Source organism: Panthera tigris, chromosome D3, assembly GCF_018350195.1.
Source record: "Panthera tigris isolate Pti1 chromosome D3, P.tigris_Pti1_mat1.1, whole genome shotgun sequence".
Taxonomy (NCBI): Eukaryota; Metazoa; Chordata; class Mammalia; order Carnivora; family Felidae; genus Panthera; species Panthera tigris.
The window spans coordinates 75,784,980-75,807,596 of NC_056671.1; the positions used below are offsets into that span (position 1 = coordinate 75,784,980).

The following is a 22,617-nucleotide window of genomic DNA, read 5'->3' on the forward strand; positions in this document are numbered from 1 at the left end:
TTGAATATACTAGTCATTTCTCAGAAACTTGGGAAACTTTCTGCTTTCTCCCTGTGTGAAGTTTCAGGAAAAGGTTTATTTCCCCCTCTAGGCTTATTTTTACTTAGCTGAAGTCATTGGAGACCGCATAGACTTTGCATTTCGATCAGACATCTTTCAAATGTGCCGGCACTATAGCTGAATTTCAATGATCGTGTTCAGGGATTTACAAGAGAGGATATCAAAAATGCCTATTCCCGGAGATCTCCTGCTTGTAAAAGTCCAGACAACACAGCATTTACTGTCTATTTACTCTCACAAGTACACTGTCTCCTTATTCCTTTTACGAGTAAGTAGGAACACTCTTTATTTGGGCCCAGCACTTGTGTTAGTAACCACAGCATACACAAAGTGTAAAATGGTCCACTTCCTTCCAGAAGTTCATAATCCAATTGAAAGTCAAGGTATGTACATAACATGGTTAAATAACATTATAAAGTAAGGTGAATGTGTTTTAAACAAATGCTCTAAGATGTACTCATGGGCTTCTATGCCCAAATTCCAATGCGGTGGTGGGGGGTCCCCACACATCCAAAAGCAAGCAAATCTTGCATACCAGCTGGACATCCTACAATTAAACTAATTTCTGACACTGTCGTCCCAAAGGCAGCATCAGACCCCCCAGATGAAGGGCTCAGTCCTATATGACTGCTCTCCCTTCAGACGCCAGTTTCCACCTGTGCTTCTGACCAACTAGCCATCGACGGGACGTTCCCCCAACTCCCTCCTCAGGTTTGATTAATTTGTTAGAGCGGCTCACAGAACTCAGAGAAACTTTTTACTTACTAGAACTTCTGCAGAAGAGGTACACAGGGCAAGGTATGGGGAAAGGGCGTGGAGCATCAATGCCCTCTCCAAGCAAGCCACTCTCCCTGAACCTCCTGTGTTCAGCAACATGGAAACTCTCTGAACTCTCTCCTTGTGGGTTTTTATGGAGGCTTCATTACACAGCCACGATTGACTAAATCACCATCTGCTGGTGACTGAAGTTACTCTCCAGCTCCTCTTACCTCCCAGGAGGTCTGGGGGTGGAAATCAAAGTTCAACCCTCTATTCATGATTGCTTCTTCTGGCAATTAGCCCCTATCCTTAGGTGCTTGGCAGTAAGGCTGACTCTTACCAGTATCTTATCCTTTACATGGTGGGACATGAGATCTAGAGGCCGGTAGGTAATGGTAAGAATGGGAAGGGTCAGGCCACGTGGGGAGAGGAGCCAAGAGCCAACCAACAAAGCAAGAGAAGTGAGGTCAAGAACCAGCTGAGTGTTAGCAGCACACTGATTGGTAGAGGACTGATGGAAGCAGAGAGCAGGCACGAGCAGTGCTCTGTTGAGACGTAGGGCCCTGTGCCTCAGATTGGAGCCACTGAAGAGCCAGCTGCTAGGGGAGCACACGATTCCATGGCTCAGGCGAGTACCAGAGTAGCCTGGAAGCTCAGGGGCTCCACTTCCCGTGGGAAGTGCCCAGATACGACGGCCTCTGACGACCACACTACCAGAACATTCAGGGCCTACGAGCCAGATGGAAGAGACAGACTAAGGCACACTTCCTCGGGGCCAGGAGAATGAGCCTTGGGCAGCCCAAAGAGCCCCTGGCTCTTCTGCCAGTCCCGAGGAAATGTGTAAGGACCCTGTAAGTTTCTCCGTCAGGTTTTCCAGAGTCTCGGGGAAAATGTGTTTCCTCTCTGTGCCAAATACACACACGATGGTCATGACAAGAGCCCCTCTCTCATGAACTCCCATCTTTCCATACCATCCCCTGTGAATGCTAATACAATATTTATTAAGGCTGAAAGAGCACTGTTAAGTGCATGAGTTGATTTAGAATGATGGAGAGTGTCCACGCAAAGAACAGGAACTCAGCCAGAGTAGGGACCCCCCCAAAGGACAAGTAGATACATCATTAGCTAAAGACTCAAGCTAGCAAATGTCACCAGCAGGGAAAAGCAATTCTTTAATTAGGGCTTTCTTTACACCTATTGTTAACACCAATGTTTTATAAATATAGATAGATAGATAGATAGATAGATAGATATAAAGTATTATAAAATAATACAAGCATAAAGTTTGAAAATTTCAACAGCACAGGCTGGCATTAAATGAAAAGTACAGGGACGCCTGGGTGGCTCAGTTGGTTAAGCGTCCAACTTCGGCTCAAGTCACGATCTCACAGTTTATGAGTTCAAGCCTCACATCGGGCTCTCTGCTGTCAGCACAAAGCCTGCTCCAGATCCTCTGTCCTCTTCTCTCTCTGCCCCACCATCCTCCCTCTCTCTCCCTCTCTCTCTCTCTCTTTCTCTCTCTCTCTCTCTCATTCTCAAAAATAAATATTTAAAAAATTAAGAAAAAAAAAAAGAAAAGTACATCTCTCCATCTCTCTCCCCCATCCCCAACCCAAGTCCCACACTCTGGAGGCAACCCCTGTCAATCTTTTGTTTTTCATTCTTCTACGTTACTGCCATAATTCTAAACAATATGCACAGATCTCAATTTCTTGATTTAGCGGTGGTAAACAACAAGTTATCTCCTTTCTCTTTGAGAGAGGAAAAATTTAGCTTACGTTTCCACTCGATTCTCCCTTTCCTGAGTTTGGTCAGTCACGCTGGCGTATTAAAGCGCTTTTACACTTTTAACTGATCCTCTCTGTTTGCTCCACCTTCCCTACACAATATCTCTCGCCTCATCCCCAAATATAATGAGGAAGGCTCCACCCCTGCACTCACCTTCCCTCCCCCTTTGACAAGTTGACCTCTGTCAGCTGGAGCATTACCTTTACCGGGTCAATGATGGCGCATACGTGCTTTTCTATAATTGTAATTGAGACTTCTGTTTTGATTATAAAAATTGAAATTAGTAACCATTTAACTACAATTATATGAATGTGATTATATGACTATTAGTCACTGCAGAAGTTGTGTGATTAGATCCACTGAAAAAGAAATATGATTGTCACTGATTCTCCTCAAAGGAGAATGGTCCAAGGGTTAAGGTCAAATGGATTCTCTTGTATTCCATCAAGTGCTCAAGATCAGGCCACATTTTTGCTCATTTGTATTTGAACTAAAAGTTTCTTCTCTAGTTTCCCAGTCGTTTTCTTGGCATTTCTAACCGTGCTTTCTTCTTGCTGAGAGAGGAAACAAACAAAAAACAAAACAAAACAAAACAAAACAAAACAAACCATCTAACTCTTCCTCATGAGGTCAAGAGCTCCCAGCTTCTTAATCGTGCTGCCTATTAAATGATCCCCATTCTATTCTTGGAGCAGTTTTTTTAGGGTTCTCTTACTTTGTGTTTTAATTTGACCTGGGCTTTTAGGTCTGCTGCAGAGGTATCACCCTGGAATGGCTTCCATTTCAAATCTAGAATTTTATCACTGTTTCCTGGGCCCTTAGCTGCTTATCTCTCTCCTGTACTCATGGTAGAGGACATCCTCAAATAAATGTATTAAAGACAGTTTTCTTGGTAGATAAAAGATTCTGATTCATTCTGAACCCAGACGGCTGGAAAAGTGTTTATTTTACCTTCATACATATGTAATTTAAAATTTTTCTAGGAGCCACATTAAAAAAGTTAAAGTTATTAATTCGATATTTCACATTACTTTTTTCATACTAAGTCTTTGAAATCTAGCGTATATTTTATAACTACGGCACATCTCAACCTAGACTAGCTACATTTCAAGTGCTCAATAGCCACATATGGCATCTGGCTACTCTGTTGGACAGTGCAGGTCTAGAACCTTCTCTTTATCTTTGTGCTTTATTGCTTCACCTAAAGATATGAGTGGGGTGCCTGGGTGGCTCAGTCGGTTAAGGGTCGGACTTCAGCTCAGGTCACTATCTCACGGGTTGAGTTTGGGCTCCACATCGGGCTATGTGCTGACAGCTTAGAGCCTGGAGCCTGCTTCAGATTCTGTCTCTCTCTCTCTCTCTCTCTCTCTGCTCCTTCCCTGCTCACAATCAATCTCTCTCTCTCTCTCCCCCCCCCCCCCCGAAATAAATAAACATTAAAAAAAAAGATATGAGTATTTTTTCACTTTCCTGCTCAGAAATCAGTATGACTTTTAAATTTTAAAACTCGTGTTTTTCTTTAATTGTTAGAATGCTCAGGCTATAATTTATGTCATAATTTCCTCTCTCCTGTTCTTTCTTCCCAGACCTCTCATTACTTGAATGCTAGTGCTCTTAGACTGATATTTTATCTCTTCATTTTCCTCTATTATTTTTCATCTTTTCACCATATTACTCAGGGCTCTGAGAGAGTTCATGAAACTCATCTGCAGCCATTTTATTTGATTTTTCTGTTGGCAGTCATATTTTTCATTTCTACGAATTCTTTTTGTTTTCTGTAGGCTTTTTTCGTAGCAGCCTGTTCTTTCTTTATGGGTACGAGATCTTGTATCTCTCTAAGGACTCTCATGAGAGTCTTAAAATTTCTCTCATCAAGTATACTTCAATTAAAAAATTGTTTTCATTCCAAAGGTATTTTTTTTTCCTTTTTCTTCATGTCTGTCTTCTCTTGCGTAGTGCTTGTTTCTTTCCTTCACAGTCTTGGATTGCCCACTCATATTTATGCACAAAATGCTCAGTTGACTGATACAGGAGGGTGATGGGTTTCCTCTAAGAAGGCGTGCATTTCCACACATGACCTGGCCTCTCACCTGAATCAGGGCAATGGTGGCAGCTGATGCTGAGCTCAGTTCTTGAGAGCTGGCACCTCCCTATACCCCTTCCCCACTCACCACCAATGTTTTTAAAGGGTCTTATTATAAAGCACCAGCATACACATGAGGAGCCCTAGCCTTCTCCAGACAGCTCAGATCATTTCTGCATATATCTCTGTTTTGGCGTATTAATCTCTGACAGAAATTAGAATCTCGGGGCTGCTGGTACCTTCCCCACTTCCATTCTCAGTGCCGTTATGGGATTTATTCATTTTTGGACATCTTCACTGTCATTATGCTGGGATGTTGTGTTCAGCTGCCATCTTGAATAAAAAGACCAATTATCTTTAAGGGAAATATCCCTCCTCTTCCAAAGCCACTGTTGCCCAACAGATAATGAGCAAAGATTTGACTTTTGAATTTGATTTTCATGGTGGAACTTCTGTTAGCCAAAGCATAGGTTTTTACACTGACAAATGACGATCTGACCCAATGGAAGTCTAAACTGAGCCCAGGCAGGGGCGCCTGGGTGGCTCAGTCAGTTAAGTGTCTGACTTTGGCTCAGGTCATGATCTCACAGTTCATGGGTTCGAGCCCTGCGTCGGGCTCTGTGCTGACAGCTAGCTCAGAGCCTGAAGCCTGCTTCATATTCTACGTCCCCCTCTCTCTCTGTCTCTCCCCTGCTTGTGCTCTCTCGCTCAAAAATAAATAAAAAAATTTTAAGCTGAGCCCAGGCACATGCCTTCCAATCTTCTCTCCAAAGTTCTTAATTTGAAACATTTTTATGGAATGCGTAGAGACACTACCGACCCTTCCCCCTCTCCTTCTCTAACAATGGGTGCTTGGGGGAACTGAGGATCAAGGGTTTGTCTGTGTTTTGTCATCTACAATATAGGGTGAGGACACTGGCCTAATGGTGAAGAGACATGGATTCTAGTCTCTGTGCAGACCCTCTCTGTTCTGCGGTGGTTCCCTAACACTTGTGAGCCTTGGCTGCCTTGTCTGTACACAGCACATAAACACCATTCATGCATGTCTGATGGGGCCGGTATAAGGAGGAAAACAGCTAATGTACCGACACATATTCTGTCCTCAAAAGATACTGCTGAGTGATTAAATGAAAGGCTCAAGGCAGGTGTCTTATTTTAAGGGCCTGACTGCTAAAAGCCAAAAAGAGCGATCAACGTCCCTGCCAGCATCCAGGCTAGCATGCAGAGCGGACCGGGCTCTATCATCTCTCCCAGTGGGCTTTCCAGAATGACTTTGGTGATCACCACAAAAGCAAAGGAGGCACAGATAGCTCTGGTCACAGCCTTCACAAGCCAACAGCTTCCCACGTATAAGACACTCATTCACCGCCAGAAAGGCTGGCAAGATGACAGGGGGTCTCAAGGAAAGGGCTGGAAATTACGAAGGGACCCTGCGTCATTAAGTCTCACACTCTCCTTTTAGAGATGAGGGACCAAGTGGCTCTGAGTGGGAAAGGGACTTGCCCAGTTGTGACAGAGCCAAGACCAGAGTTTCTCGGACGATTGTCACATACCATCTACATCACCTGGAACCATGTCCTAACGCATGAAAGTCTCATTTTGAAGTACTTCTTGGAGGCAAGTGTCTCTCTTCAACAATGCCAAGCTGGGCTTTGGGAGACTGACCTAAACCTCAAGCCCAAGAAGGCTTTGGACCCCCAAACTGGTGCAAGCACCTGCTGGGACTCAGAGCTTGTAAGACATTTCTTTGGGGGGCTAGTTCCACTTGCCCAGTGCCCAGGCCACTCTCCTTCCGGGTGACCTCCAGCGTCCGTGTGGCTGAGTCCCCACCTGGCAGGAACGCGCATGCCCACACTTTAGGCCAAAGCCCCAAAGTGCCCGGCACATTCCAGGCTTGCACCATCTCCAAAGGGCCCGAGGGCCTTGCCAGAGAAGGGTAATGGCAGGAAGCCACAATATATTAAAACAGTAGATTAAAACAAACAAGAGCATTTTGGATCGTATTACACATCACTTTCCTCACGTCTGACAACAGAAAAAAATCAAAGGCGGTAAAAGACCATCGTAAACCATAATGGTCTAATAACTTGGTGATAAAAGCGCTTGTGGGAGCAGCGTGGGAGTAGTCTGCTCCTGGTGCAGGAATCAAAGCTCTCCTCCAAATCCACAGTGGTGTGCTCAGAGGCATTACTGCTTAAGTGCTCGTTTAAGACTTCCTCCAAAATGCAGCACACTCACTGGAGAATCATAATTAGGCCTCCATTGTGGGCCATATTCACACGTTGTGCATCATCCTTAAAGATGACAGAAGAAAAAATTACCCAGGGCCACGTGGAGTGGATATTAGCTCTTTCACCATTGTCCTCCATGGAAAAAAAAAAAAAAATTAACAATTCCCTGTCTAGACTCACAGCCTTCCGAATACTGAGCACTCAGGACTTTGTTTTGCACTGAAAAATGGAAGAAGAGAAGTTGGGGGAGCAGGAGGGCTGGGGGGCCTGAAATTTGCACCGTGGGGATGGACATGATCAAATCCATAAGAAAGTAAGAGTGTCGGCTGTTCTCCATTCCTGGAGCAGGGTCAAACCCAAAGTCACGGAGATCAAGTTCATCAGGAGCACAGCAGCCCAGAGCTGATTGTTACATAGGAGCACATCACCTTTTGAAGACCACTTTCTACTAAGGGTTTGCATGATGAACTAAAATGCCATGAAAATGTCCAGCCATTTGTCCATTACTCCTTCTTCTCTTCCCAAACCTGCTCCTGTCCCTAAGTTTCTGCTCCTGGGGAACAGCTTTTATTTTTTAAGAAACTGACAAACAAAACTGCCCATTGCTCAGAGTGTCCACGGAAGCTTCGGTCCCTGGTGTGTGGCTCCCTTGTCCCCGTGGGTCCGTTCTCGTTCAGCAGAAGTCCACTCGGTCTGCTATCCAGGGGAACGGACCTAAACCTGATCTCGGGTCATTTCTGTTTATATTCTGAACCTGCCTACTGCTGCCATTTCTGCATGCTCTTCTTTAAACTGATCCCACACAAAAAAGCATATGTTTATTGGCTGTTCTTTTTTTCTATTTCCCAGGAGCACTTAACAATTCCCACTGGCTCTTCTGTGCCCCCATTTGGCCCTCGGTCATGTATTACCTGAGTTTCCTTGGCTTTTTCATGGGCTAGTCTGCCTTGGAACACATGACAGTCTGTTCCATTCCATGTGTCTCTCGCCAAGCCCATGTGCCGTGCTCATGGCAGAACTTCCATCCCCCCCTTGTTCAGTTAACTGAATTGCTGACTCCAGTCAGCTCTTGTCTGGAGACCTGGGGCATAAGGACAAGAAATCTCTAGATTTCTCTGCTGTTCATTTTTTTTTCAACTGTAAACCCCCATCCTTTTCCTCCCCAAACCATTCTCTCCCCACTTTTATAAGACTTGAGTAAAAAAAACAGCCCACCTTTTCTCCTCCTGGCTTTGGCAGCATGGGAATACCAGCAAAGAGACACGTGATTATGAAACAGGAAAACATAAAAGGCCTTACTATACTCACAGTGGTTCAAGCCCTACGTAACATTACTTGCCTATAATTATCATACGCTTTCTGTAAGAACATGGTGAGCACGTTGGCATCTATTTTTTCTTTCTCTTTCTTAACTTTCGTTAGCCACCAAAGCATCTGTAGAAAGCTTCAGAATTTGCAACTTCCCCTTCACATAGATTTCCCTCATTTGATTTTCATGGCAACTCTAGGTACTCGGCGACCGATTATTATTTCCACCTTATGGCTTCTAAAATCTGCACTTTAATAAGAGCATCATAGCTAATAAAGGAGGCATCACAAGTCAGTGACAAAGGAATAAGTTGTTCACATGTGATTTTAGAAAAATCGGCTCTCTGGTGGCAGAAAACCTCTAAGTCCTCATTTCACATGGCAAAATAAAATAAATTCCAAAATTTAAATTCCAAAATTGGGTATCAAAATTATGATACCCAAAAAAATTTTTTTTAAACTATAAGAAAATGTAGGTAAGTATTTATTTATCTGCTCTCTGCATTGAAAGAATTTTCCAAGCATAAAACAATGCAGGAGGTCACAAAGGAAAAGACTAATAGATTATATCACACAAAGATTTTAAACCTCTAGATATAAAAAATAAAAGCAAAGCAAACAATGAACTGAAAAAATATGAGCCACACACATGACAGGCAAAAGGTTAATACTCTTAATATATAAGGCATCCATACAAATCAATAAGAAAAAGAAGTTTTCAAGTGGGGGAAGGTCATGAATAGACAATTTATAAGACAGAAAATACAAATGTCTGCCTAATCCACATAAGAAAAGCTATTCAGCCATAAAAAAGTAATCAAAGAAACTAAAAAACAGAGTCACCAGGTAGAGCTTCTTGCTTTTTAAATTAGCAAAAAACTAAAATAAAATAGAAAGATTGATCGTGCCAGATGCTGCAGAGGTGAAGTGAGAGAGGAATAGAAACTATATGATCTTTCTGGAAGGTGGTTTGGCATTAGGTATCAAGAATCTTGAAAATCATTATACTCTCTAACCTGGTGACTCCTCTTTAAGGACTCAGTCTTAAAAAGTAATCAGAAGGGTGGGCTGAAATGTATGTAAAAGACATTCTTTAGAGAGATTTATAACAATAAAATATGGAAACAATGTCCCCTAATAGGAGAGTGGTTTAAATTATGGCATATCTTCATATGTTTTCACTCATATGTGGAACTTGAGAAACTTAACAGAAGACCATGGGGGGAAAGGTAGGGGAAAAAATAGCTACAAACAGAGAGGGAGAGAGGCAAACCATAAGAGACTCTTAAATACAGAGAACAAACTGAGGGCTGATGGCGGGGGGCAGAGGGGGGACTGGTGAGGAAGAGGGGAAAATGAGTAATGGGCATTGAGGAGGGCACTTGTTGGGATGAGCACTGGGTGTTGTATGTAAGCGATGAACCATGGGAATCTACCCCCAAAACCAAGAACACGCTGTACACACTGTAAGTTAGCCAATTTGACAATAAATTATATTAAAAATTAAAAAAATAATATTTTACACAACTAAAAAAAATAAATTAAATAAATTATGGCATATCTACAGAACGGAATATTGTAAAGACATGAATATTTGGAATAACTTTAGTGACAGGGAAAATATTTACCTTATAGCAAGAAAAAAAATTACTGAGATAAGCCTCAGTATTTTTCACGAAAAAGTCTCAAAAAGGTAAACAGCATGATGGAATGCAACCTTGGCTTCCTGTCCCTAGGGGACAGGGTGTCCCTGTCGCACCCACTGTCCCTCCGCTTATCACGCTTTGTCATTTCACAGGAGGAAAACAAGACCCTACACAACTACGAAGCCCGTTATACTCTAAAATCACTTCCAAGTTGGTGAATATACATAGTTGCAATTACATAGTTCTTAGCAATTAGTCCTAATTAGTGCTTCTGTGTTCTGCCTTTTCTGTTTATTATTATTTAATATTTGAGTTCCCATGGATCAGCAGAGTCAACAAGCGTATCATTTTGGTGATGCCACATTGCTATGTGTCCACCAAACCCTATCACCCTCACACTCTGGGCATGTAGTGAGACTACATTTCCCAGCCTCCCTTGCAGTTAAGTGTGGCTAGATGGCGGCATTCTGGCCACTAAAGTGTAGTCTTAATGTTGCCCCCCTCCCCACCTCCAGATCTGGTTCATGAAATCTCCCTTGCGGTCCTCTGTTATCCCTTCATTCCCTCATGCATTTATCAGATACAGAGAGGAAATGATGGAGCCAATAAATGGCAGCAGCCCGGGTCCCTGAGTGACTTTGTAGAGTAGACTCAACTGACCCACACTGGACTGTGATGTGGGCAAGAAGTCAACATTTACTGTGATAAGCTTTGATGTCGTTTGTTAAAGCAGTTATCCTACCCTGACCCCAGACTCGGCTACTATCCTTAGCTACTTGGCTATTATCTTAACCGATCACAGTCTGCTTAACCTCTGTCCTGTCTCGGATGTTTTCATTGTTGCTAAATACTGCCACAATTATCTTTGAACAAATTTTGCTTTTTCATTTGCTCCTTCCGGTTTATACTCATTGAGTGTATTCCCCCGAGGGGGTTACCAGGGCAATACCAGCGCATTACCAGGATTAACTATCTCATGGCTCTTGTTATGCCGGACTGCTCTCTAGAAATCCTGGAGCAAATGAGTGCTGCATCGACTAATGCATTGTTTCCCCACATCCCCAGTAGCACTGGGTTTTATTATTTTTCGTTGTGTTTGTTAATTCCTTAAGAACAATTAGGAAGTGCTTTTCAAGAGGTCTCACTGAGGTCATTTACACTTGCAATACTTCGTGGGAGTTCCTCTCTCCAGAGTGTGAGGAGATAGTATTTGGCCCCACCGACCCCATCCTATCCTCTACCCTCTGGCCTGCTCTCTGATGCAGGCAGCCACAGGGACCTTCACGGGCCCTGCATCAGGAAAGCGATGACATTGCAAAATGCAGTAAAAGGAATCCAGCTTTCGCTTCTTCGTTACAAAACAGGCTTTTGGAAACTCACAGTAGAGACTATAGTTTTAAGGGGGGAAGAAAGCGTTATGTGTTTCAAAGCACGGCTTTTGAGTGTAAGAAGCCTCAGGCCTGAAGGACTCTGGGCATACGGTGGAGGCATAAATAATAGATTTGGAAGAATACGTGATCAGTCAGAGCCAGACAGCTCTGCCCCAGGCTAGATAAAGTTTCTCTGGGCTGAGGGAGTGGAGAAGTAGAGAGAAGAGAGGGCTTAAATGGCCGGTCCCAAAGGCAGAGGTGTGTGACAGAAGCCCTGAGGGGCGGATTGAAGCCAAGTCCCCTGTGCTCCACACGTGCCCGAGTGGATTCACACGTTCATTCAGGAAGTATTCATGCACAGGCACTGAGCACTGTGGGCACTAAAGACCAGGTCCTTGCTCTCATGGAGCTGACATCCTATTGAGGATGTCAGTACACAATACACAAATTACACACACACACACACACGACATATACACACATCTACATACACATATACATAATGTCAGTGGTGATCAGTGTGCTCTAAAGACAAAACAGGACACAGAGTGATGGAGGATGGTGTTATTTTAAATGAAATGTCAGAGAAGGCCTCTCTGAAATGTGACATTTAAACAGTGGAATGGGAGGGGAACCATGAGAGTATGTGGGCATAGAACACTCTAGAAAGTGAGAACAGCAAATGCAAAGGCACTGAGACAGGAGTGTGTCCTGGCATAGACAGATCTGCAAGGAGACCAGTGTGGACAGCGAGAGAGAGAGAGAGAGAGAGAGAGAGAGAGAGAGAGAGAGAAAGGAGGGAGGGAGGGGGAGGGAGGGAGAGAGAGGGAGAGAGAGGGAGAGAGGGGGGGAGAGAGGGAGGGAGAGAGAAGTCAGAGAGCTGGCAGGCAAGCAGGGTGCTATTAGGCTTTCTGGGTAGAAAGGACAGAGATAGGCTTACTTAATACAGGGCCTGTCTCCTCCTTTCCTAGAGTAGTGTCTAGGTTTCTGGCTATGAAGGGCCAAGGCAATGAAGGTGGGTGTCACAATAGGGAATGTCTGGGCGGCAGTCACATCAGATGTGACCGATGGCCCCCAAGGTCTTCACGGTATCCTTCTGTCTCCTCACCGCCAGGCCACTGCCCGGTGTCCTCTCCCCACTGCTAGGCATCTCGCAAGCACGTGGGGGACAGCTGGCCTGCCCAGTGCCCTCTCCCCACCGCCAGGCCTCTCGCAGGCACGTGGGGGACAGCCGGCCTCCCTTGTACCCTGTGGATGGGTGTTTGCCAGGGACTAAGGCAAAAATGCAGGAGAAACAGGCCTTTGGACCCTGGTGCCCCCTGCTCTCCTGCTCTGCACCCTCATTAGCTGCTTATGACCACACTGCCACAGGCCTGGCCTGCCAGCTGTATGCGCTGGGTTTCTAAATCCCCACCACCTCTATGAATTCCTCAGGCGTTCAGACTAAGAAATCTAAATATGTGAAGAAACACCACGCGCATCAAAATGGAATAACCCTCCATGGAAATTAGTTGCTAACTAACATAAATTAAGTTTCTAATTAAGTAAACATTGAAGAAGAGGGGTTTTGTTTTTGTTTTTAGCAGTTTCTCACCTATTTTTCCACTAGGGCAGGTGAGCACGTACTCGCGCGCGTGCGCACACACACACACACGCACACACACACACACACACACACACACACACCTGCATCCTCTAGAAAAACAGGGATCAGGAATCTGGCACCCGCTATCGACAGATTGCCACTCCTGTTCTAAATGAACTGCCGGCCTGGGCCTCCTTTTCATCTCAAAGGCCATTTGGCATAACCCCATTCATCTGCACAGACTGTCAAATTCTCTCTCCCGGACTTCTCCTGTGACCTTCATTTTATTCTCTGCTCGTGCCTGAGTGTGGCGGCTGAACTGGATTGATTAAAGTTTTAGCCCTGTCTTATTTTAATTCAAGAGCTAAGTGGAGCATTTAAATGAACTCGTAGAAGGACCCACTGTCAGGATTCTGAAATCCGGTTAATATTTCTCCCTTGGCTGCCGCACCCCCCACCCCCCCATCATCACTGCTCTGTCTCCAGGTTGGCTTCTGGGTGATGTTCACGGTTGGTTAAAAATGACATCATCGGAGTGACCGAGAGTAGATTAATGTTCATTTCCATCTATCCATCCATCACTGGAGTTCCTGGGTTCATTAAGTGTGCTCCAGTCATGAGTTCCCTCCATTTCCCATAATTCACCGCAGGGTCTCATGAACTAGAATGGAGTTTGTCAGTTTCCCCCAGTTCTGAATAGAAGAGACAAGGGTTCTTTAGCGCCAAGCATCTTTTATCCTGGAGAGAGAACGTGAGGGGAAGGAGGGAAGAAGGCCGGGCGTGGTGACATATATGCACAGCATGCTCATTCATCACTGCCATTTACAAACGCCGTGATGGGCTCCGCATGGTCAGGGATGCTGGACTCGCACCTTCTTCTTCCGCCCTGGCTCTTCAGTCTGATTGCTCCTTTTCAGAGAGTCTCCTGGTCCCTCCATACTATTATTGGGCTGTAATTGCCTAAGGTTCTTCTTAGGACAGAGGAAAGAGCATGAAAGAAGTAAGCCAGGCATCCATCCCCCAGGGCTGGACCAGCCATGTCATGTCATGCCCAGGCCCCCTCTAAATTCTCAAGGCTCTGCTCAGCCACCCACCCATTTATTCAATTCTGCAAATACTTATCATTTGCCTTCTACATGAAAGGCCCTATGCCAGGTGCTCAGGTATTCTAAAATGTACCAGGGATCATGGTTTTATTCAGGTTTGGTGAGACCAACAGACCAGACGACGGCTGCCACCGAAAAGGAGAGCTCACTACGTCCCAGCCGCAAGCCCTGTAGGTCCCAGCCCGATGCAGGAGAACCCTACCCAGCAACGAAAAAGAACGAGCTACAAACACGTGCAGAAGCAGGGATGAATCTCAGAGACACAATGATGAGTGTTAAGAGGCCAGATACAAAAGGGTTTCATTTATACCAAGTTCAAGAACGCCTAAAACTTAACAGAAGCCAGAATAGTGGCTACCTCTGGGTGGGTGGGTATTGACTCAGAAGGGGTACAAGGTGGAGTGCGTCTGGGTGGCTCCATCAGTTAAGCGTCTGACTCTTGATTTCAGCTCAGGTCACGACTTCACGGTCTGTGAATTAGAGCCCCGCGTTGGGCTCTGTGCTGACAGTGTGGAGCCTGCTTCAGATTCTCTCTCTCCCTCTCTTTCCCCCTCCCTTGCTCTCTGTCTCCCAAAATAAATAAATTAATTTTTAAAAAGAAGTGGTACAAGGGAACCCTCTGGCATGCTCATATGTTCTATAAGGTGCACTGCATGGTTGTTATAAGGATGAATACAAATGTAAAAAAAAAAAAAAACCTTACAGTTTTAGGAACTTTAGGAACTTACAGTTCCTAAGAGGAGGGGGCACACTATGCCATGCCATGCGGGGTCACACGAAGAAGCACCAGGGTCAGCCAGGAGGCCAAAGGAACAAATGGAAAGTTATGGGCAAAAGCCTTTATTGTGGTTTTTGTGGGAAAGAATGGGTGAGGAAGGGTAAGCAGATGAGCAAGCTTGAGGTTGGATAGTTTCAAGAATTTCAGCAGGCTCTCAGCTCTAGGGATGCTTCCTGGTGCCTGGCCCTGGAGTGGGTGATTTAGGGCAGGAGGATAATGTCCTAAGGACAAGAGGTGGTTGGAGCCCATGACTTGAGATTGGTTGGTGTGCACAGCAAAGGCGTGCTTGCAGATAAGTTGTCTGCTATCTCTAGGAATTAGACAACCCTAGAAGGGGTAGTCCCGCCCTAGGGGCTGCAAGGCTCCAAGAAGTCAAGGCAGCATCAAATACAGGAAATTAAAAATGTGATGAATACATGGTGTCTCCAAAAATGACAATCTCTGCCCTTGAAGAGTTCACACACCGCAAAACAAACACTTGTTTTGTTAGTAAAGTTTGACACCATAATGGCACAAGGAGGTACACCAGTCACCTCTGGGGTATCTGCACAACCTCCCACTCTTAGGAAATAGACCCCACATCTAAAGTCACCTTTGCAGATATCTGTGCAACCTCCCACTCTCAGGAGATAGACCCCAAATCTAAAGGAGTAGCAATTTCCAGGCTTGTAATTCATGACCTCACCCTCCCCCTGCGCAACTTGGCCACAGCTAATTGGACCAAACAAGACAGAGGTCCCAAATTCAGCCAATCAAATGTCCCTCCCCACGAATGTGGAATCGACATGCAGAGACTGCAGACCTTGTGCGGGTGGAAATTGTAACCAATGAACCAGGAACCAGGAGATAGTCTTACTTCACCATGTAGACCAGTGATGCCGAGCCCTGGAGGCACGTTAGAGCCATCTGGGGAGCCTGTAGGAAATATTTACACCAGGGTCCCGACTCAAACCACTTACACCCTCTGAGGGTGTGTCCAAGTGTCAGCACCCCTGTTCCCAGCCTGACTCACTGCACACACCCATCAAAAAGGAACTCCCTTGCACCCTAGGCCCCCCGAGAGCACTACTGTGTGGGAAGTGACCCAGGACTGTGCTATCATTTGTGTGGGTGTCCCATGCGTCCAAGGACTCACGGAACACTGAGTAGGGAAGCCAGGAGAATTTTGCATCACCGTTTTCCCACGAAAGCTTCTAATAAAATGGACGTCCATCAAAGAGAGATGTGTGGTGCACCCAAGAAGTCAATATGTCAATGAACCAGGAAATATTTTTAGAGAGGGGGATGGATGGGAGGAAAGACAAAGCTCCTGCTCTGGAGGAGTCTCGATCTGAGCTGCAAAAGAGGTTTCGATGCGGAGTAGATACATACCCAGGGAAATGCACAGGCGCGCGGGCAGTCCGTGTAGTGGAGAGTAGGAAACCCAAGCATAATACGCGCCGAACAAACGGCACGCCGCACAATCAGAAAAGAAAGATCACTCTGACCTGGCTGGTCCAGGAAGACTTCCTGAAGGTGGGGGAATTTACCCTGGTCTTTTGAGGAAACGTGGGCTTCAAACAGGTGGAAAAGGCAGGCCGCCCCCAGGCCAGGGCAGCCAGCTGTGTGGTGCTTGGAGGAGCGTCTTCCCCACCGCACTGTGAAAAGCCAGCCCTGCCAGAAGGTGTTCTTTGGCCTCTCCCCAGATCTTCAGTCAAACTAAATTGTCCTCTGCCCATTACTCTCCTACGGCGTCAGGATTTGCCCCTCTTTCCCATCAAGCAAACCAGGAAAACTCAGGGGTTTACTTTTTTTAAGTTTATTATTTTGAGAGAGAAAGAGAAAGAGCACAAGTTGGGGAGCAGCAGAGACAGAGGAAAGGGGACAGAGGATCTGAAGCAGGCTCCACGCAGGGAGCAGAGGCCTGAGGCAGGGTTTGAACTCACCAACCCTGAGATCAGGACCTGAGAGGAAGTCGGATACTTAACCGGCAGAGCCACCCAGGCGCCCCGGAAAACTCAGGGGTTTAAACTGCCACTAGTCCAAATCCAAGAAAGCACAAGGATCCAAGTGGGGCCCTCTGACCTCTGGGAGAGCAGGTGTCAGGAGACAAGGCAGGTGATCCCAGACGACAGGAAACCGGGGTGTCACCCCTGGTGAGACGGGGGCATCACACACTTGAAACTCAGGGTCCCCACCTTCAAAAGAACTACTCTGACAAGCGGAAACAGACAAGAGTTTTGTTCTAGCTGCTCAGCTCTTCCCAGAAACGAATCCCTAAGTGCCAGGGGCCTGGAGTAGGTCTGAGACCCAGTCATCCCAGAGAAAACAACTTTACTCCATTCCTCATCCACATCTGCAAATCCCTCCCCAGCTTGAGAACCAGTCATCCTAGCGAGAGCCATCTTCTCACCACGGCTCTTCTCGTTCCTTCCCACTGCCCCTGTGTCCTGTCCTCCCTCCCCATCCCTACCTGGACCCCTCACTCCTTAGCAGCAGTCAACTCTCAAGGAATTAGCCCCAAACTCTCAAATATCTGCTTGGATTTTTTTTTTAAATTTACCTCTGAGAGAGAGACAGAGAGTTGGGGAGGGCTGGGGATGGAGGGACAGAGGATCTGAAGTGGACTCTGCACTGACAGCAGAGAGCCTGATTCGGGGCTCGAACCCATGAGCCGTGAGATCATGACCCGAACTGAAGGCAGACGCTTAACCAACTGAGCCACCCAGATGCCCCTATCTGTCTGGATTCTTAAGGCCTTCAAACCCACAGCCTCTGTCCGAGTTTCAGGTCAGGGGTATCCTCTTTCCTTGCTTGCCCTGGTGGGGGGAAGACTCAGATTTGTATACATTCTTAAAAAAAAAAAAAAAAAACCAAAACCCTTCCCTCCCCTTTGGGCATGAGAATAACATCTGGGGACAAATGTCTCTGGGTCACCTTTGTCGTGGGGCTCGGTTTCCCCCTCCGTGCAATCCAGAGTAGACCCTGACCTCTCCCCAAGGACGACCCCTCCCCCTACTCTTGTTCCCGTTTATGGGCTTTTTTCCACCATGGCAGCTTATTTGCAGCTGTAGGCTTTCAGCCGTGCTCCGCTCTGCTCCTTTCTGCTGCTGTGGAACATTTTCCATGCCACTGGGGAACGTAATTGCTCCTCACATGCATTTTTGAAAGACCTCGGAAACCTCTGCATAAATCAGTAGAAGTTCATTTATGGTTTTAGAATATTCTGGATAATTTATTTGGTGTCAAGGAGCCTGAGCCTGAGCCTTCACCGTTCAACCTGGGCCCTGCAGGGTTCCACTGCATTTCCCTTGCATGTTTGTTTTGGTTTGCCCTGAAATGCTAGCCAGCCACAAGGAGACCTTTATCATTATTCCAAATAGATTTTTCCCCTTTCTAATGACATACTCTTTGGAGGTTTGACACTGAGCCAGCGCTTCTTCCCCTTTTAAAAAACCAACAGCTAATCCAGAGCTCTCTTCCTTCCAAGCCGTGCAGGCTGCGGCTCTCAGATTTCAGCCTGTCCTTCCTGAGAGTTTGAATAGCAGGGCCAGCATGCAGACCTCCTTCCAATGACTTCCTGCCGTCTTCACGCTGGCCAGGGCGGGCAGCATCCAGAAAAGCGACCCAGATTATGGCGACACAGTTGGAAAATAGCATCTGGTCCCCACAGTCTGCAGATCTGGCATGCTTGACATTCTCGGTCCTGTCCTACCAGAAATGCCTGGAGAAAGATGGCGCTGACATTTTTAGCAATTTGCACAATGTCTATCCCCCTAGGCTTTTTTTTTTTTTTTTTTTTACATCCTTCCTGGCTATGGACTGAGGTTCAGATGTTCAGTGTTCCCTGCTTTTTGCTCTCTCAGTATTCCCACTCCCCCAAATCATGTGCTCAAGCCCTAAACTCCTGTCCTCAGAGGACAATCAGACTGACACCTTTAGTGTTTGTGCTTGATTTTATGGCCTCGTGATCTTGTGCCCTTTGGGGTTCAAAGGTCACATCAGGCAGCAGGCAGGGAGGTTTTTGATGTAACCTCTGAACCCCAGAAAACAAAAGGACAGGGGCCCACAGAGACAATCCATCTAAAAATGGTCATATAAAGAATGCAACTCAATCAGCCCAGAGCATGCAAATTACCCAACATTTTTATGGAGCACCCGGCTAAATTCAAACTTCGAGTCAGAAGAAGGGACACAAACCCCATGATCCCAATACATAAATCAAAGCTTGAGAAAAGCAAAGAAATGAGTTTACAACCAATTCAGAATGGAAGGATTTGCAAGATGTGATTTATAAATTGTTTTCCTCCCCCACCCCCACCTCGGTCCACACAGAAGCGCGTGCGCGCGCACGCGCGCACACACACACACACACACACACACACACACACACTCTGGTCATTACAATGCAACTATCTGAAAATCAAGCATTTTCTTTTCTGAAGGTTTGCCCAGTGCTAAGCTGGACAAATGAGAGACCCGTCAAAGGCCAAGTGCTCTCTCCTCGGCCACTGGAACCATCCTCAGAAACAGGCTGAAAGTCAGTAGAGCAGGCAACTGATAAGATGAGGCCTTGTCACATTCTGTAGAACAGATGTCACCTCCTGTACTATACAGATTGTCCTTCAACAGCCCTTAATACCTGCACACATGTCCCCAGGCAAAGGTCAGACTCATTTTTGAATTGCTGAAATATCCTCTTCACCTGGTGAGGTGGTTAAGCAGGGGATACTCCTGGTTTCACGACTATTAAAGTTTTATTTCTCTAAAAAATAAATACCTAAGTGTGTGTATCTAGCTTGGCAGGTAAGATGCTGATCCTGGGAAAGAGATCTTTAGAACTTTGCCAAATAAGTCTGTATGAGCAAAAGTTGTGTTCAGATACCAGGCCTTGGGGAGAAAAGAAATAGATATGCCTTACCCTTTTACTTCTTTTTTTTTAAGTGTATTTATTTATTTTGAGAGAGATGGAGACAGCGTAAGTAGGGGAGGGGCAGAGAGAGAGGTGAAAGAGAATCCCAAACACTCTGCACTGCCAGCATGGAACCCGATGTGGGGCTTGAACTCACGAAATCGTGAGATCATGACCTGAGCCGAAACCAAGAGCCGGTCGCTTAAGTAGCTGAGCCACCCAGGCGCCCCTTTTTCAATTAATTTTTATTTATTTTTGAAAGAAGAGAGCATGAGTGGGGGGAGGGCAGAGAGGGAGAGAGAGAATCCCAACCAGGCTCTGTGCCGTCTTCAAGGAGTCCAACTCGGGGCTCGATCCCATGAACCTTAAGATCATGACCTTGAGCCAGAGTCAAGAGTTGGACGCTTAACTGACTGAGCCACCCAGGTCCTCCTGTGCCCTACCCTTATATTTTTATTATTTTTTAATAATAATTTATTGTCAAGTTGGCTAACATACAATATGTATACTGAGCTCTTGGTTTTGGGGTAGATTCCCATGATTCATCGCTTACATGCAACACCCATTGCTCATCCCAACAAGTGCCCTATGTGCCTTACCCTTTTAAATGAAGGCTTGTTTGCAAATAAAATACGTGTCCCCTTCTACAGCAAATGTGAGAAAGTTGCAGGAGCCTCCAGATTCCTGTTCCAGATCTTCCATTTGGAAGAATTTCTCTCTGCTCTGTCTCATCTAGGCTCCTCTTTTTCTTTTAACTTTGCATTAGACTGTAATTTCCCTGGGAGGAATGAATATATTTTTAACTATAACTGAACAGTAGCACAACAGTGTTCGATGAAAATGTGTCCTAGGGGCACCTGGGTGGCTCAGTCGGTTAAGCGTCCAGCTCTTCATCTCGGCTCACATCGTGATCTCGTGGTTCATGGGATTGAGTGTCGAGTCAGGCTCTGCATTGGCAGCACAGAGCCTGCTTGGGGTTCTGTTTCTCCCTCTCTCTCTGCCCTTCCCCCATTTGTGCACACACACTCTCTCTCTTAAAATAAATAAACTTTAAAAAAAATGTGTCCTACACAGTGGAACCCCAAAGCAATGTCAGATGAAATAAGAATCCCAGAAAGAACTCTAGAAAGGAAGAGTCCTGGTCCCCCAGTTGGATGACCTCACACAGGCCACCTCCCCTCTCTGAGCTTCAATTTCTCCACCTGTAAATTCAAAGCATGCTTCTGATTTTCCACGGCATGCCCTGCACAGGCCCTGCGAAGGAGCCTGGACAGCACGATGTCTCTGGTTCTGGAAAGTCTCCTCTGGACACAGGAGAACGGACTAAACCGCTGTTTCTCTAACCCTATTCTCCAACTCAGGGCTTCCACAAATTGTTTCCTTTCCAGGAGAAGTGAAATACAGCCCACCAAAACCATGTTTCCAGTGATAACTGAGCAGCAAATATTATTTTTAAATGTGCTGCAAAATTCTCCTGTGCTATTTTGGAAACCCAGCCCCAGGAGTACACATGAGCTACACTGAAGCTCAGAGTTCTCTTGGACAGCTTCTGCCAGACCAAGGGCTCGAGGCTGCTGTGGCTGAAAAAGCCAGGAGTCACTGTTAGATCGCACAGACACTCGGACACTTTATACATTCCTTAGGGGCCCACCAGAGGTCACAGGGCTAGTCAGGAACAGTCAGACTTGAAGCCTGGGTTCCTCCATTCCCAGCCCATAATAATGCTATGATAGCGAAGGATTCCTCCCACCCGGAGCGTTTACTTCTTACATATCACGTTGGCTCTCTCCACAGAAATGTTACTCTCCTGGTCTTAGAGATGAGGAACCAGAGTCCTGAGAGGTTTGATTCCTTGCTCAGGTCTCATCCGGGGAACCAGGGTTGGGTTCCAGGTTCTACTGGATTCCAGGCCTGTGCTTGGAACACCCACCTCAGCCCTGAGACCCCATTTCCATGCTCTGACCATACGGTGCTGCCTCATAAGTGGGAGACGTGAAGCTAGCAGGTCCTAAGGAGTGTGGAGGAGTGCTTTCTGGGAAAGGCAAGAAGAGGGTGTGTGGGGGGCTTAATGGTGTCCCCCAGAAAGACATCAACGTGTCTTTCCGGCACCTGTGATATGAGCTATTTTGGGAAAAGAGTCTTTGCAGATACAATCAAGGATCTCAAGGTGATCCGGGTGGGCCCTAAATCCAATGACAAGTGTTCTTACAAGTGACAGAAGAGAAGACACAGGAGAAGTCTGCGTGAGGCCAAGGCAGAGATTGAAGTGACACAGAGACAAGCCAAGGAACACCTGGTGCCACTGGAAGCTGGAAAAGGCAAGGAACGTTCTCCCCAGAGCCGGTGGAAGGAGCCTGGCCTTCCCGACACCTTGATTTTGGATTTCCAGCCTTCAGAACTGTGAGAGAATAAATTTCTGGGTTTTTTTTGTTTTTGTTTTTTTTAAGCCACCCTGTTGGTGGTACTTTGTCACAGCGGCCCCAGGAAATGAAGGGTGGAGTAAGCATTTCCTTTGGGGAGAGCTGCAGGTGTCCTCAGGAAGTGTGGACCCAGAGGGAGCCGCCCCCCACCCACCTGCCTACCGCACAAAAGTTCTTCCCATGAAGGCAGAGTCATTACTTAGGCTTCTGAGGCCCCAGCATTGGCTGCTGTCCACGTGACATCTCCTTCCAGGAAGCAGAAGAGCTAGAAGCGTCTGGTAGGTGAGCGCCAACCCCAGCCCAGGTGTCCTCAGGCTCTTTACCACTGTAAAGCTGCTAATAATGGGGTTTTGGACTATCTCTCCATGTGCCTTTTGCTTAACGGAACCCAGCTTCTTTCTCTTAGCAAGACGTCGCAACTGAACCCAGCCACCTTCCAGCCTGAGTCAAAAATCTTAGGTTTCCAAATTAGCCCAGGAGGGCGTGTGTTAGAGAAAGGGTCTGTGCTTCATTGAAGGTTTCCTTTAGACTCCCATCCCTCCCAAATATATGTGAAATGTACTAGATTTACAACACTTCCGCTGCCAGGCAA

At 46.2% G+C, this 22,617-nt stretch overlaps 1 long non-coding RNA gene across 1 annotated transcript in view; it reads right to left on the minus strand.

Annotated features, from left to right (window-relative positions):
- The window catches only part of LOC122232599, a 57,018-nt gene that overhangs the window by 28,746 nt on the left and 5,655 nt on the right, over positions 1–22,617 (minus strand). The gene's annotated exons all lie outside the window — the stretch shown is intronic.